The 13,382-nt window shown below is 44.6% G+C and overlaps 2 protein-coding genes and 1 pseudogene across 2 annotated transcripts in view; 2 read left to right on the plus strand and 1 right to left on the minus strand.

Moving 5' to 3' along the window:
* The window catches only part of LOC126198417 (synapsin), an 846,670-nt gene that overhangs the window by 361,240 nt on the left and 472,048 nt on the right, over positions 1–13,382 (minus strand). The window lies entirely within an intron of this gene.
* LOC126198418 (metalloproteinase inhibitor 3) overlaps positions 1–13,382 on the plus strand; it is a 346,751-nt gene that overhangs the window by 155,115 nt on the left and 178,254 nt on the right. The gene's annotated exons all lie outside the window — the stretch shown is intronic.
* On the plus strand, positions 1,058–1,175 carry LOC126199854 (5S ribosomal RNA; annotated as a pseudogene).

A 13,382-nucleotide genomic window follows, 5' to 3' on the forward strand; every position in this document is an offset into this window, starting at 1 on the left:
GCCATTTCAGTTCTTTATGTTCATGGGACTGCCTCGCTTTTCTCCACCAAGATTTCCTTAAATTTCCAGTCTGCGCGATCTATCTTTCCTCGTGTCATGCATGCTTCTACAACTTCCCATTATGGTCTAACCATTCTAGCTTTGCCATTTTGTACCTACTGTAACTCATTTTTTGACGTCTGTATTCCATTTGTCTGCCAGAATTATTTTTATCCTTTCATCATTAAAACACGTATTGAAGAAAGATTAAGGTGTTAATTGCAACTGAAAAGAAAATAAAAAAAATTAATTTATTTTACCCTAAACATCAGACAAAATACAACATGTAAGAATACAGCCGATTTTTTTTATTCTCTAGCCGGCCACAGTGGCCGAGCGGTTCTAGGCGCTTTATTCCGGAAGCGCGCTGCTGCTACGGTCGCAGATTTGAATCCTGCCTCGGACATGGATGTGTGTGATGCCCTTAGGTTAGTTAGGTTTAAGTAGTTCTAAGTTCTAGAGGACTGATGACCTCAGAAGTTGAGTCCAATAGTGCTCAGAGCCATTTGAACCATTTTTTTTTTATTCCCTAGGTAGAGCGAGCTGTTAGAGTGATGACCCGTTCGAGAGTAGTGGGACTTTTCAGCCAGACACCAGACGAGCCGGTAGTGGGGCAAAGGGATTCCCAATTGGAAATGTTTGAGAGGGGATTCTCAGTTCCAGCAACCGCTTTACAATCAGGGGAAATCTTTCGAAAACATTGGTCAGAAACGGGGAAGTGAACTACATTTAATTCTGGGACAATTTGTACAAGATCAAATGTCTGGGAAATGGTCGACCTGGCATAAATATGAGCTGGATGATATCTACAACAGCCCAAATATGGGTCCGATCAGAACCAATCGGACAAACATCGATGACCTTCAAAATTCGTGGAATGTAATCCCTGCGGAGGGAGACCAGTAGGCAGACAAAAGAAAAGGCGGAGAGACGGAATTCATGAGAATTTGTAACGGATAGGCAAAGAAGGTGATTGGCGGCAGAAAGCAGAAAATGCGCTGTCCAGTCACATTTATGTGCCAACGACCTTGCCGCAGTGGTAACACCGGTTCCCGTCAGATCACTGAAGTTAAGCGCTGTCGGGCTGGGCTAGCACTTGGATGGGTGACCATCCGGTCTGCTGAGCGCTGTTGGCAAGCGGGGTGCCCTCAGCCCTTGTGAGGCAAACTGAGGAGCTACTTGATTGAGAAGTAGGAAGACAAGGGGCCGGGAGAACGGTGTGTTGAACACATGCCCCTCCATATCCGCATCCAGTGATGCATGTGGGCTGGCTGCTCAGTATCGCTCGGCCTTCCATAGCCTGTTCGGACGGAGTCGCATTAATATGACCACCTGTCAACAACCTTTTGCAACGCGGACCGCTGCGAGGCGTGCAGAAAGAGGGTCAATGAGATTCTGGAAAGTACAGATAGGGATGTGGAACCATGTTTACTCCAGTACCGTGGTCAGTTGCGCTAGATTTCTCAGCTGATGATCCATGGCGCTGGTTCATCTGGACGGTCAGTTGCTCCGCAGCCATCGTTCATCTCTGCAGTCTATAACCCGTGGTGCACTACAGTCAGTTTTGGAAAGCGCATTTGGACATTCGCGGCATACTTTAACCAATGTGGCACGTGAACAGTTTACAAACTTAGGCCTTTGGGAAATGCTTGCACCCTTGGCCCGAAAGTCAACGATCGTGCCCCTGTGGACGTCAGATAAATCATTCCGTTTCTGCAATACAACAGCGACTGCACTGTTTTAGCGTCCCCTCGACACGCTTTTTATACTCTCCATTGTAAGTGTTGCCGCCTGTCATTTCTGAGTGGCTATTGCACGTTGGTCCGCAGCTCGTGGTCTCGCGGTAGCTTTCTCGCTTCCCGAGCATGGGGTTGTGGGTTCGATTCCCGGGAGGGGTCGAGATGACTGGGTGTCGTCTTTATAATCATCATTCATCCCCATTACGGTCTGAGGAAGGCAGTCGCAAACCACCTCCACCAGGACCTTGCCTATTACTGCGGTGCGGGTCTCCCGCATCGTTCCCCTACGCTCTGTTACGGAGTATGGGACTTCATCATCATCGTTGCACGTTAGCGACGAACATAGGCGACTGTCGCATCAGTGTGACTGGACCGTGTAGGATCTAGTGGAACAGGAGCGCTGTAGTTGCGCTCTGGGTCTGATCGCGCGACTTAAGTACAATACGTGCCTGACAGTTAATGAAAGTGGATTTCCGTAGTGATGAGTACAACAGCAATATTTTGTATACAGAGTGCCCTAGGAGGAATGATCAGTATTTAGGGATATGACAGGAACCGCATTTAAAGCCAAAAAGTTCAGTAAACATGGGCTCTAAAATGCATATCTTAAGAGCTATGAACAATTGGTTAGTAGGGGAGATGCGTTTCAGGATAGCGAAGATGAACAAGTCCTCGTAGCACTTTAGAGCCTATTTGTACTGTTAATTTTTTTATTGATTTGTTCGTACTACCACCTCTCAAAATATGGAAAGCAAAGAACTTGCAATAGAAGAGATTCGTTTCATAGTATGGTGACGTGCTTATAGTTTTTAGAGCCCATGTTTAATATACTTCTTTTTGTGTCGAATGATAGTTCCTATCATATTCGTAAACAAGACCGTTCCTTCTGTACTGTCCGTAAGCCACCTTATGGCAAGCGGCGTAGGGTACTTTGTGCATCTCTGTCACTTCCTCGTGTTCCGGTTCAGCTCATATGGAGAGCGTGCGATTGCTGGTAAGCAGCTAAGGGATTTTCGTATTGTTTTCATTACTTACTTAAAATTCTAACACAGGACGTTGCAGAGTTCGAGCGGCGTTAGTTACAAAGTTCCGTGTTAACGTGGCGTATAGCGTAACAGGTGAAATTAAGCTACACACTGCTGGAGCTTCATATGCCTCACAAATTAGACACCGCCTATGCGGGTGCTAGCGATGTTGCAAACCTCAGGGCTTTGGCCTGTGGCAATGTAGGGCGCGAGCAACGTCAATCGGCTTCCACGAATTTTCGGCTCAGAATACGATTGTTACAAACTGTCTACGCTGCAGGCACTTTGAACCAAATCACTTGCTGTTTAGTAATTACAGTTAATTTTGTTGCATTCTTGATGTCAGTGTCGTTCAGTATCTGACGTCATTAGCCACGAGGAGCTCAAAATTTTACACAGAGCTGTGACTAGAGACCGGCCTAGAGTATAGCATATGCATCGCCAGGTTGCGGGCAATGTCGTCGCGACCCCAGCTGATGTTGGAGTTGCGTGCATTAGCTGTTATAGTTCTACTATTAAAACATTTATTAGGATATTCATTTTGCTGTAGGATTTACAAAAAAGGACTTTTGTAGAATCATCATTTATTATCCTATACGAATCACTAAAACTTAGTTATTCATTGTTAAAAATAACAAAAATATTTACAGAAAACATACTTTCCGCGGTTCGATATTCGTGAAATCCTTGACAGTGTCACTAAATTCAGTATTGATATTGTTTGCAAGTTAAGTTGTTAGTATAAATCGTGACAACGTCGATATGAGCGACTTTTTTATTACCTTTGATTTAGGAAAAAAAAAGACATTTTAATCTGAGCTACTGCGGCTGATAATGTCAGATAAATGCTAGTGCTGTCGATAAATTCGTAAATATTGAAACTAAGTTATTTGAAAGTAACAAATTAAGTAAGAGATAAAGTAAAAGTATTCTCTCTGTCTGTCATTTCTTATTTTATCCTACGACGCGTCTAGAGAGCGTACACCCTCATCTTCAGGAAGGGATTACTTTTTATTTTTTTTTCTACTGGATAAGACCAGTTGCCTGTTTTGAGGTTCATCGCTACAGGTAAGGTATAATCAGCACTTGCTAAAGTAACTGGGCGCTACGATTAAAAATTTTAAACAATAACAAAACTATTTACAATGTGCTCCAGCAGGAATAACCTGAGGGTCCTCGTAAATATAAATTTTTTTCTTCATAGGGCACATAAACACGAAACAACAACGCAAACCGTCCAGAGATTGTACAGATGTAGAAATACAGTGCAGAGCATTCATTACTAGCTTTTATGGCGAATCAAAGATACAGGTAAATATATAAGTGGTGTCTGTTTTTTTCGGACATGTCTGAAAGTATAGACACAGTTATGATCCGGCAGCCACTATGACTCAATCAAGACACAACGAAATGAATGACATCAACTGCTAGTGAGCACTGATTGAAATCAGTGGAAAAAGCTAAAAATTTGTGCCAGACCAGGATTCGAACCCGGCCCTTCCACGAACTAGGCACATGTCCTGACCACTGCGCCATCCGGACACAGTGGTCATCGCAACTGCACCGACTACACTAGCAGGCCTCCCGTCAGTTCCAAATTCTCAGCTTATCCACACATTACTAATGTGAGAGCAACTTGCCCATTATTTTCATTACTCGCAGCATTTCGCCGATTCTCTTAAGATCTCGAATGTGCTGTTCATCAGCACTTAAGTGATCATTTAAGGAGAGGAGGACCAATTCATCTCTTCAATGCAGATGCACACTACGCTCGAACTCTCATGTGAGTTGTAAGCGGGAGACTAGGGTTCGTATCCCGGTTCGACACAAATTTTTAACTTTCCGCACGGGTTTAAATCAGTGCTCACTAGCGGCTAATGTCATTCATTTCTTTGTGCCTTGAAATATATGAGTATTTAGCTCTTTACAACCTATTCGCTTTAGAATGTTACTATTGCAAAAAATAAAAATAGAAAAATTATAAAGCATATATTTCACCACGTTTATTTGTTAATCGATTCGGTTTGCGAGTCGTTTTTTGATTTAGAGCGTTTAAAAATAGATCGTAGCATAAGTTACCGTGGATCGTCTGATATATTTGAGAAGCTTTTAAAAGAGTTCATCGCTACTGTATAATGGTTCAAATGGCTCTGAGCACTATGGGACTTAACATCTGAGGTCATCAGTCCCCTAGATCTTAGAACTACTTAAACCTAACTAACCTCAGGACATCACACCACCCATCCATGCCCGAGGCAGGATTCGAACCTGCGACCGTCGCGGTCGCGCAGTTCCAGACTATAGCGCCTAGAACCGCTAGACCACCGCGGCCGGCGCTACTGTATAAATACGTCAAGATCTTCATAGATGTTCAACTTGCGGCTTTCGTTTAATTCGTGAAATATTATTATTTATATTCTCAAGAGCAAGTCCTGTGTCGTTAATGTGAGTAGGTATGGCAGATTTATTGGGGATGTTGTTCCTAAATGCGTTTGTATGTTCTTCAAATCTAGATCGGAAGCTTCTTCCGGTCTGACACACATATTGCACACGGCATTCATCGCATTTTATCTTGTAAACGCGATTAGGGATCGATTGTTCAAAAGCAATCTTTTCCTCCCCTCCCCCCACCCATCCTCACCACCGGGTTACAGCCGCCACTGACTGAGGCACTTACAGCACTACAGTGTCTCAGCACGTAGTGTTAAAACAGCTCTGGTAGCGAGAGGAGGATCAGCGTCAGCCGTTTACGGATAGCATCAAAGAGAGGTTTCATGTGGAAATTGTGGGCTTGCCGGAAATTTAAGTACTGCGAGGGACACTACAGGAAGTGTTTCGCGTGTTTCCGGAAGCGCAGCCGGGAAAAAGCGGCGTTAGAAGTAACGAGAAAGAACAACGAGGCGCGGATTAAAACCCCAGAGGAGGGGTATCTGCACTCAAATGGCAGCGCTAATGCAAACAAGTTGGGCGCGTTTTTGTGTGCCTGGCGGCAAGCGGGCTCGCCTCATGCACTATTCATGAAGGCTGGCGCACTAGCCGCCCTGTAATTCCAAGGGAAACATCTCCCCCACACAGGCAATACAGCGGGATCGTTTCCGACGCGAAGCCGGCCAGAAGGGATCGCATCCGAGACGCATTCTGTGACTGACTCGCCGGAACTGCACGCACAGCAGAATTCGGAGGCCGTAAACGACTAGCCGAAGGAGGAAAACTTTCCCCTGCAGTTACTGAAAATAATGGTAAGTCAATACACAGGCGTATAACCAGTGTTGAAGCGAGGGAGTGATGCTGATCTCGTTAAAAACGTGATGCAACTCAGAATCAATCATCATCATCATCATTTAAGACTGATTATGCCTTTCAGCGTTCAGTCTGGAGCATAGTTCCCCTTATAAAATTCCTCCATGATCCCCTATTCAGTGCTAACATTGGTGCCTCTTCTGATGTTAAGTCTATTACTTCAAAATCATTCTTAACCGAATCCAGGTACCTTCTCCTTGGTCTACCCCGACTACTCCTACCCTCTACTGCTGAACCCATGAGTCTCTTGAGTAACCTTGCTTCTCCCATGCGTGTAACATGGCCCCACCATCTAAGCCTGTTCGCCCTGACTGCTACATCTGTAGAGTTCATTGCCAGTTTTTCTTTGATTTCTTCATTGTGGACACCCTCCTGCCATTGTTCCTATCTACTAGTACCTGCAATCATACGAGCTACTTTCATACCCGTTACCTCAACCTTATTGATAAGGTAACCTGAATCCACCCAGCTTTCGCTCCCATACAACAAAGTTGGTCGAAAGATTGAACGGTGCACAGATAACTTAATCTTGGTACTGACTTCCTTCTCGCAGAAGAGAGTTGATCGTAGCTGAGCGCTCACTGCATTAGCTTCGCTACACCTCGCTTCCAGTTCTTTCACTATGTTGCCATCCTGTGAGAATATGCATCCTAAGTACTTGAAACCGTCCACCTGTTCTAACTTTGTTCCTCCTATTTGGCACTCAATCCGTTAATATCTCTTTCCCACTGACATTACTTTCGTTTTGGAGATGCTAATCTTCATACCATAGCCCTTACATTTCTGATCTAGCTCTGAAATATTACTTTGCAAACTTTCAATCGAATCTGCCATCACAACTAAGTCATCCGCATATGCGAGACTGCTTATTTTGTGTTCACATATCTTAATCTCACCCAGCTAGTCTATTGTTTTCTCAGAATCAAGGTAAGATGAAATTACATTACACTGTATTAATCGTAAAGTAAAAATTGCGGTATTTATTCCTCCGCGTATGTTGTTACCTTGTTGGAGTCTCCTTCCCGCGAAATGTACACGGTGGTTATAATTAAAATTTCGCTACTTGAGCCAGGGCACAGCGAAAACTACCATATGGAAAATTGGAACTTTGTGGCAAGATCTTACGGGACCAAACTGCTGAGGTCATTGGCCTACACACAACTTAAACTAACTTACGCTATAGGCAACACACACACCCATGCCCGAGGGAGGACTCGAACCTCATTCGGGGGAAGCCGCACGGACCGTGACAAGGCGCTCTAGACCGCGCGGCTACCCCGCGCGGCTTACCATGTGGGTACCAAACTTTATAGGAATGATTTTGAGCCCGTGCGCTGAAGGATTCGCGTTGTTAGAAGTGTTAGTGTTAAGGTTTGCCGCTAGCCGCCGTTATTGATCCATTTTGCTTTGAGGAACGCGGACCTCAAGGACCATGATCATGCACTGTAAAGGCTCACATTACTGTGATGTGCTCCGTCAACATGTGATCTCTGCTTTACGAATGAGAGGTGGTGGGGACTCAACTGCTGTGATGCACGTTGTAGCTCCACCTCAAATTGCTCGTGAGACCACTCGGCTGCTCCGTAACACATTTGGAAACATTGATTGATCGTTCCGAACTGCGTGGCTACCAAGATCACCAGATCTGAACCAGTGCGGTTTCTGGCTCTGGGGTTACCTGAAGGACAGGGTTTATCAACGGGAAAGTAACATATATTGAAGGTTCAAAGTGAGCATGACGAGGGAGGTAGCCAACATCCCACCAAACATGTTTCGGGTAGCAGTAGAGCTATCTTTAGTGCAGTTCCAGTATGTTGAAGATGCAGACGCTAATCACACTGAGCAATGTTTGTAATTTGGAAGTTAAATAGGGTACACAATTAAAAAATGTTACTCTCTACCTTCTCATGTGGGACTGCCGGACGGAGTGGCCGATCGGTTCTAGGCGCTTCAGTCTGGAACCGCTCGATCGCTACGGTCGCAGGTTGGAATCCTGCCTCGGGCATGGATGTGTGTGATGTACTTAGGTTAGTTAGGTTTAAGTAGTTCTAAGTTCTAGGGGACTGATAACCACAGCAGTTGAGTCCCATAGTGCTCAGAGCCATTTGAACCATTTTTCTAAGCTCTAGGGGACTGATGACCTCAGATGTTAAGTCCTATAGTGCTCAGAGCCATCTGAACCATTTTGAACCATGTGGGACTTAAAAGTGTTTCTTTCAATGGTTTGTTTGTTGTTACTATTCAGAATGTCCTCACAAATGTTTCCACGGACGTTCATTGTCTTACGATTATTGATTTTTCACGGGGGCCGTCACTAGTAGAGAAACTTCAATTATAACCATTACGTCAATGACGTACTGTCCTTTACAGTCGCGCACGATGATTACAGTACGCTTGTGTTGCAACCTGGCACCACTTTCCACAAAATTGTCGCATTTTCCCGACACATACTATTGACGTCTTACCGTCTTGTCAGGAGTAGACAATTTACTTGTTTCCTTTGTTTCCGCACACCTAGTACACTCTACACAGGGAGTACGGAAAACTCAGAAGTTATTTCGGAAGTCTGCGCATCGATCGCTAATTTTTTTTTTTTAAATTAAGACAGTTACATTTTCCACCACTAGCTAAATTACTATCACAGCCATGTATTCCACACGATCAGCTGACTTCGACGGTGTACCACTTTCAAGTGCGCACTCATAACCTCGCCATTTCACACAGCCACTCTTCGTGGTTGTACGCAATGTACTTATGGCAGTTATTTTGTCGTAGTAGACTCGAGCGAGAAGAGCTTCGATGCTCGTCAACGATACATATAACACTACTGCCGTAGCGGCATCCGTACAAATTATGAAAATGGGTGTACACATGTATATATGTGCATGTGTTCCACATCTCCTCCTAAATCACTGCAACGATTTCAACCAAACTTGGTACATATGTCACTTTCTGTATGGAGAGACTTGCTATGGGGACAATAACCACCTATTTGTCAAGGAGGTGGGTGTGAGGTATGAAAAAGCAGTGAGAATACCCATACTTTCGTTATCCAGTATTTGAGAATGAGGATATATAGAGACTTGCAACGAGCTTTACATATAATTTCAGATCTTTACGAGACTTTTTATCGATAACAACCAGAGTGCCGGTCTGGGACTCGAACCTGGATTTCCCGCCTTAGGCGAGCGGTCGCGTTTCCGCTTTGGCTGTTCGTCGTCGTTCCTGCATCACAACCTGTACTCGTACGCACTGTACGTTATTCCTGTGCAGGGGAAGAGTTCAGCTAATGGTTGTATATACTCGTAACTGCAAATACATTTCATGTATTTCATGAAGGCTGTAGTCGTCACAGACTCCGTTTCTGAGGACATGCATGCATGTCCAAAGGAACATTGCCTAGTTTTTCTTAACAACACTGGCTCTGATAGCGTATTTATCCGCCGATACCAGGCAGCGACTTTCATTTAAAATGGCCTTCCCCTGTACAGAAATTACATAATGTGTGTACAAGCCCAGATTATAACAATAGTACGAGCCGAGGTTGTGACAAAGGAACGACGACATATGGAAGTTTGGGTCTGGCAGTGAGACGGGCACGAGGAGCCAAAGAGGTTAAAGCGACCGCTCGCGTAAGGTGGGAAATCTGGGTTCGAGTTCCAGTCCAGCACAGACGTTCATTGTCGTTGTTGTACAACTGATGGTTGTTCGTATTTGCAACAGCGAATACATTTCATATATCTCATGACGGCTGTAGTCGCCGCAGTGCCTGTTCCGTTCTTCAACACAGGCACTGCATTATCGGATATAAACTTCGGACGCTTACGTAAAAACATGGAGCCCATAACCGCGGCCTATGCGATTATCACTCGCCGGTAACCTAAAGGATTTCACGTAGAACGTCCCGCCACGCGGCACGGACTTGTCACACGGAGCTCCTGTCACTAAAAATGTTCAAATGTGTGTGAATTCCTAAGGGACCAAACTGCTGATGTCATCGGTCCCTAGAATTACACACTGCTTAAACTAATTTATGCTAAGAACAACATACGCACCCATGCCCAAGGGAGGAATCGAACCTCCTGCGGGAGAGGCCGCGCAGTCCGTTACATGGCGCCTCAAACCGCACGGCCATTCCGCGCGACTCCTGTCACTTCTCGCAGACAGTGTATGTAGTAGGCTACGGTCAGTGCGCCACATTTCTCAATAAGACGTCTTAATTGAATGTGCCTGCTGCCGTACTGCTCAGTGCAGCTGTATCTCTCCAGGGGGCGCGGCTGTGCCCCCGCGGCAGCTTGACCCACTTCCTGACCGCCTGCCCCCGCCTAGCATGCATCCCGCAGCGCCTGACATAAATCAGCCGTACGTGGCGGCCGGAAGTCGTATAGGCCAGCACTCCTCGCACCTGACAGCAATGAAGCAGACGCGTCTCCCAGCAGGGATTTCCTTGACCGCGAGGTTCGTCCGTCGTCGTCTGCGTAGGCGGGAACGGTACCATGTCTTTACCGGCAATAGACGAGTTATTCTCACAATCGCTTCAGACAGCGACAAATCACATATACTCGCGAAATCTTCGATATCTACGGACGACATAATGTTCTAGATGCTATTCGGAAAAAGACTGAATTAGTCGCGGAACGCATACTAAAGGGAATTATTGCAGAAGTATTTTTATTAATTTACTGAGTACCTGGCGTTGCCGCGGTGTGTATTTATTCCAATCTTCTGTTAATCCATCTCATCCTTTCCCCTCCCTCTATCTCGTCCTTCACCCTCTCTGTCTATCTCCTCCATCCCCTCTTCCTGTCCACCTCCTCCACCCCTTCTTCCTTCTGTTCCATCACCTTCTGCCCCTCTCTCTGTCAATTTTTTCCTCCCCTTTCTCTGTCTATATTCACCTCGCCCTTCTAAATATTTTTGGCATGTTGCAGCAGAGTCAGCAACTGCAAAATGTAATTATATTAAATTTCAGCCTCCAGTACTAATATTTTAAGTTTGACAAGGCCAATATCTGGCATGTTTTAATTTAATTTTATATTGTGAATTTTTTAAGAAGCCTACATTATTATAGCCGAAAACTAGGTAAAGTTTCTTTTCTCTCCCTTCCATCTATCTGCACCTTCCCTCTCGACCGATCTCCTCCTCCCCCTCTCTATGACCATCGCCCCTCTCCCCCCCTCTCTCTCTGTCTGTCTCTTCTTCCACCTGTCTACGTTCATATGTCATATATATGAAATAATATGACCACTGTCGACAAAGATATACATTTAAAAATATAGAAAAGACGAACAGGCTTCGATCCGGCGATCAACCAGGTACAAAACTAAAACGCTAACCACTTCACCGCCGCCATTTTATGCTCAGATACGCTACACACCGGTTCATATTGGGCGCGTAAAACTTGTCTTGGGACTTTTCCGAAGTGCCTCAGTAGTACGCCTTATATGTGCACATTATGTTGTTCTAAGACCGGTATTAAAATGGCTCTAGCCGGCCGCGGTGGTCTAGCGGTTCTGGCGCTGCAGTCCGGAACCGCGGGACTGCTACGGTCGCAGGTTCGAATCCTGCCTCGGGCATGGGTGTGTGTGATGTCCTTAGGTTAGTTAGGTTTAAGTAGTTCTAAGTTCTAGGGGACTTATGACCTAAGATGTTGAGTCCCATAGTGCTCAGAGCCATTTGAACCATTTTTTGAAAATGGCTCTGAGCACTATGGGACTTAACTTCTGAGGTCATCAGTCCCCTAGAACTTAGAACTACTTAAACCTAACTAACCTAAGGACATCACACACATCCATGCACGAGACAGGATTCGAACCTGCGACCGTAGCGGTCGCGCGGTTCCAGACTGTAGCGCCTAGAACTGCTCGGCCACACCGGCCGGCTAAGACCGGTATTACACTATCATATTTCTTTGTCAAAGCGCTGTGTCAAAGAGATTTGACAGTGTAATAGGGAAATTTGTCAAATGTCGCCTTTCGTCAAAGAAATATGATCAAATCTCGAGCTCTCCGTGATTTGATCATAAGTCTTTCGTCTTATGTTCACTGCAATGTGAAGTGTAACCGTTTGGAGCGCTGGCATCGCTACACCTATTTGACGTTTGTAGTGTGTTTGCAAAGAGGACTGCAAAGTCTGGTTGGTGTATTCGTTCGACTCTTATTATAGTACCTTGCTTCGACAGGTATGGTGGAGTGAGCAAGGGGCACATTGCATGTTGTTAATCGTGTGCTGATGTGCAGGGGATATACTGCGAGCGACTTCAAATCCACAATTACAGCTACAGGCATCCACCTTTACATCTGGAAATGTTTAGGCAGCCGGAATTGAGGACGAACCTCTAAAATAATTTTATTTCTTAGCTCTCCATTCTAGTTTGTCTATTTTTGAAATCTGTATGCCACAGTTTCGTACTTTATATTAATTTTGTACTCGCTCGAACGCTAAATTAATTAAATTATTCAAAAATAAAAATAGTTTTTCATGCCTTTATAGTGCACTAAACATTTATTTAACTTCGGACACTGCTCCTTCAGTGCTTTATAAATCATTTCACACGTTTTTGCAATTATTTTGGTTAATGTGTTCCGTAGTGTTCGAGTGCTGTATAGAAAGCTAGAGTATCTCTCTCCTGTAGCATGAAATCGAAGTGTTATGGTGAACGTGTCTTCTGCACATATAGCATTACTCAAGCGAGTATTCTGCTTTGTAAAGGGGAGCCACTTAACTGAGTAAATACTCAAATACGTTCTCTTCCATTTGTAAGTAATTTAAACAAGACTTTACCTCCTCCACTTGCAGCTGTCGTAACAAATTTTGCCGAGTGCTTTCACTGTCTCGACGAAAAACCCACGGTTTCACCCAAGTGTATTTCCATTTTTACCGCCGCTTCTCTTGCAAATACACACGAAATGCGATTATGGTACAAGCGACTGCAGTGTATAATAAGTTTTTGTCCGCCATCCTGAACTTTGACGAAAAATATGATGACAGTGTTATACCCTTTTTTAGTGCGACGTAAAGATCTTTCGTCAAAGAAATATGATAGTCAAATAACGGCCTAATGGGTTACTTAAAGTGTATGTAGTTTTAAGTAAACCCTTGATCCTAAGGTCGTGGCCACCCCTTGTGAAATAACTGTTAATCAAATGTGGCAGTATCACTCACAAATTCTTCAAGAGTACGTTCGTCTAAAACTTTAACCGCTGTTTCCCACATTTTCTGTTTATGACTTCACTTGGCTGATGTGTATCTCCACAGCTAAGAGGAAAACATTCACAGG

The sequence above is a fragment of the Schistocerca nitens genome, chromosome 8, assembly GCF_023898315.1.
Source record: "Schistocerca nitens isolate TAMUIC-IGC-003100 chromosome 8, iqSchNite1.1, whole genome shotgun sequence".
In the NCBI taxonomy this organism is placed as follows: domain Eukaryota; kingdom Metazoa; phylum Arthropoda; class Insecta; order Orthoptera; family Acrididae; genus Schistocerca; species Schistocerca nitens.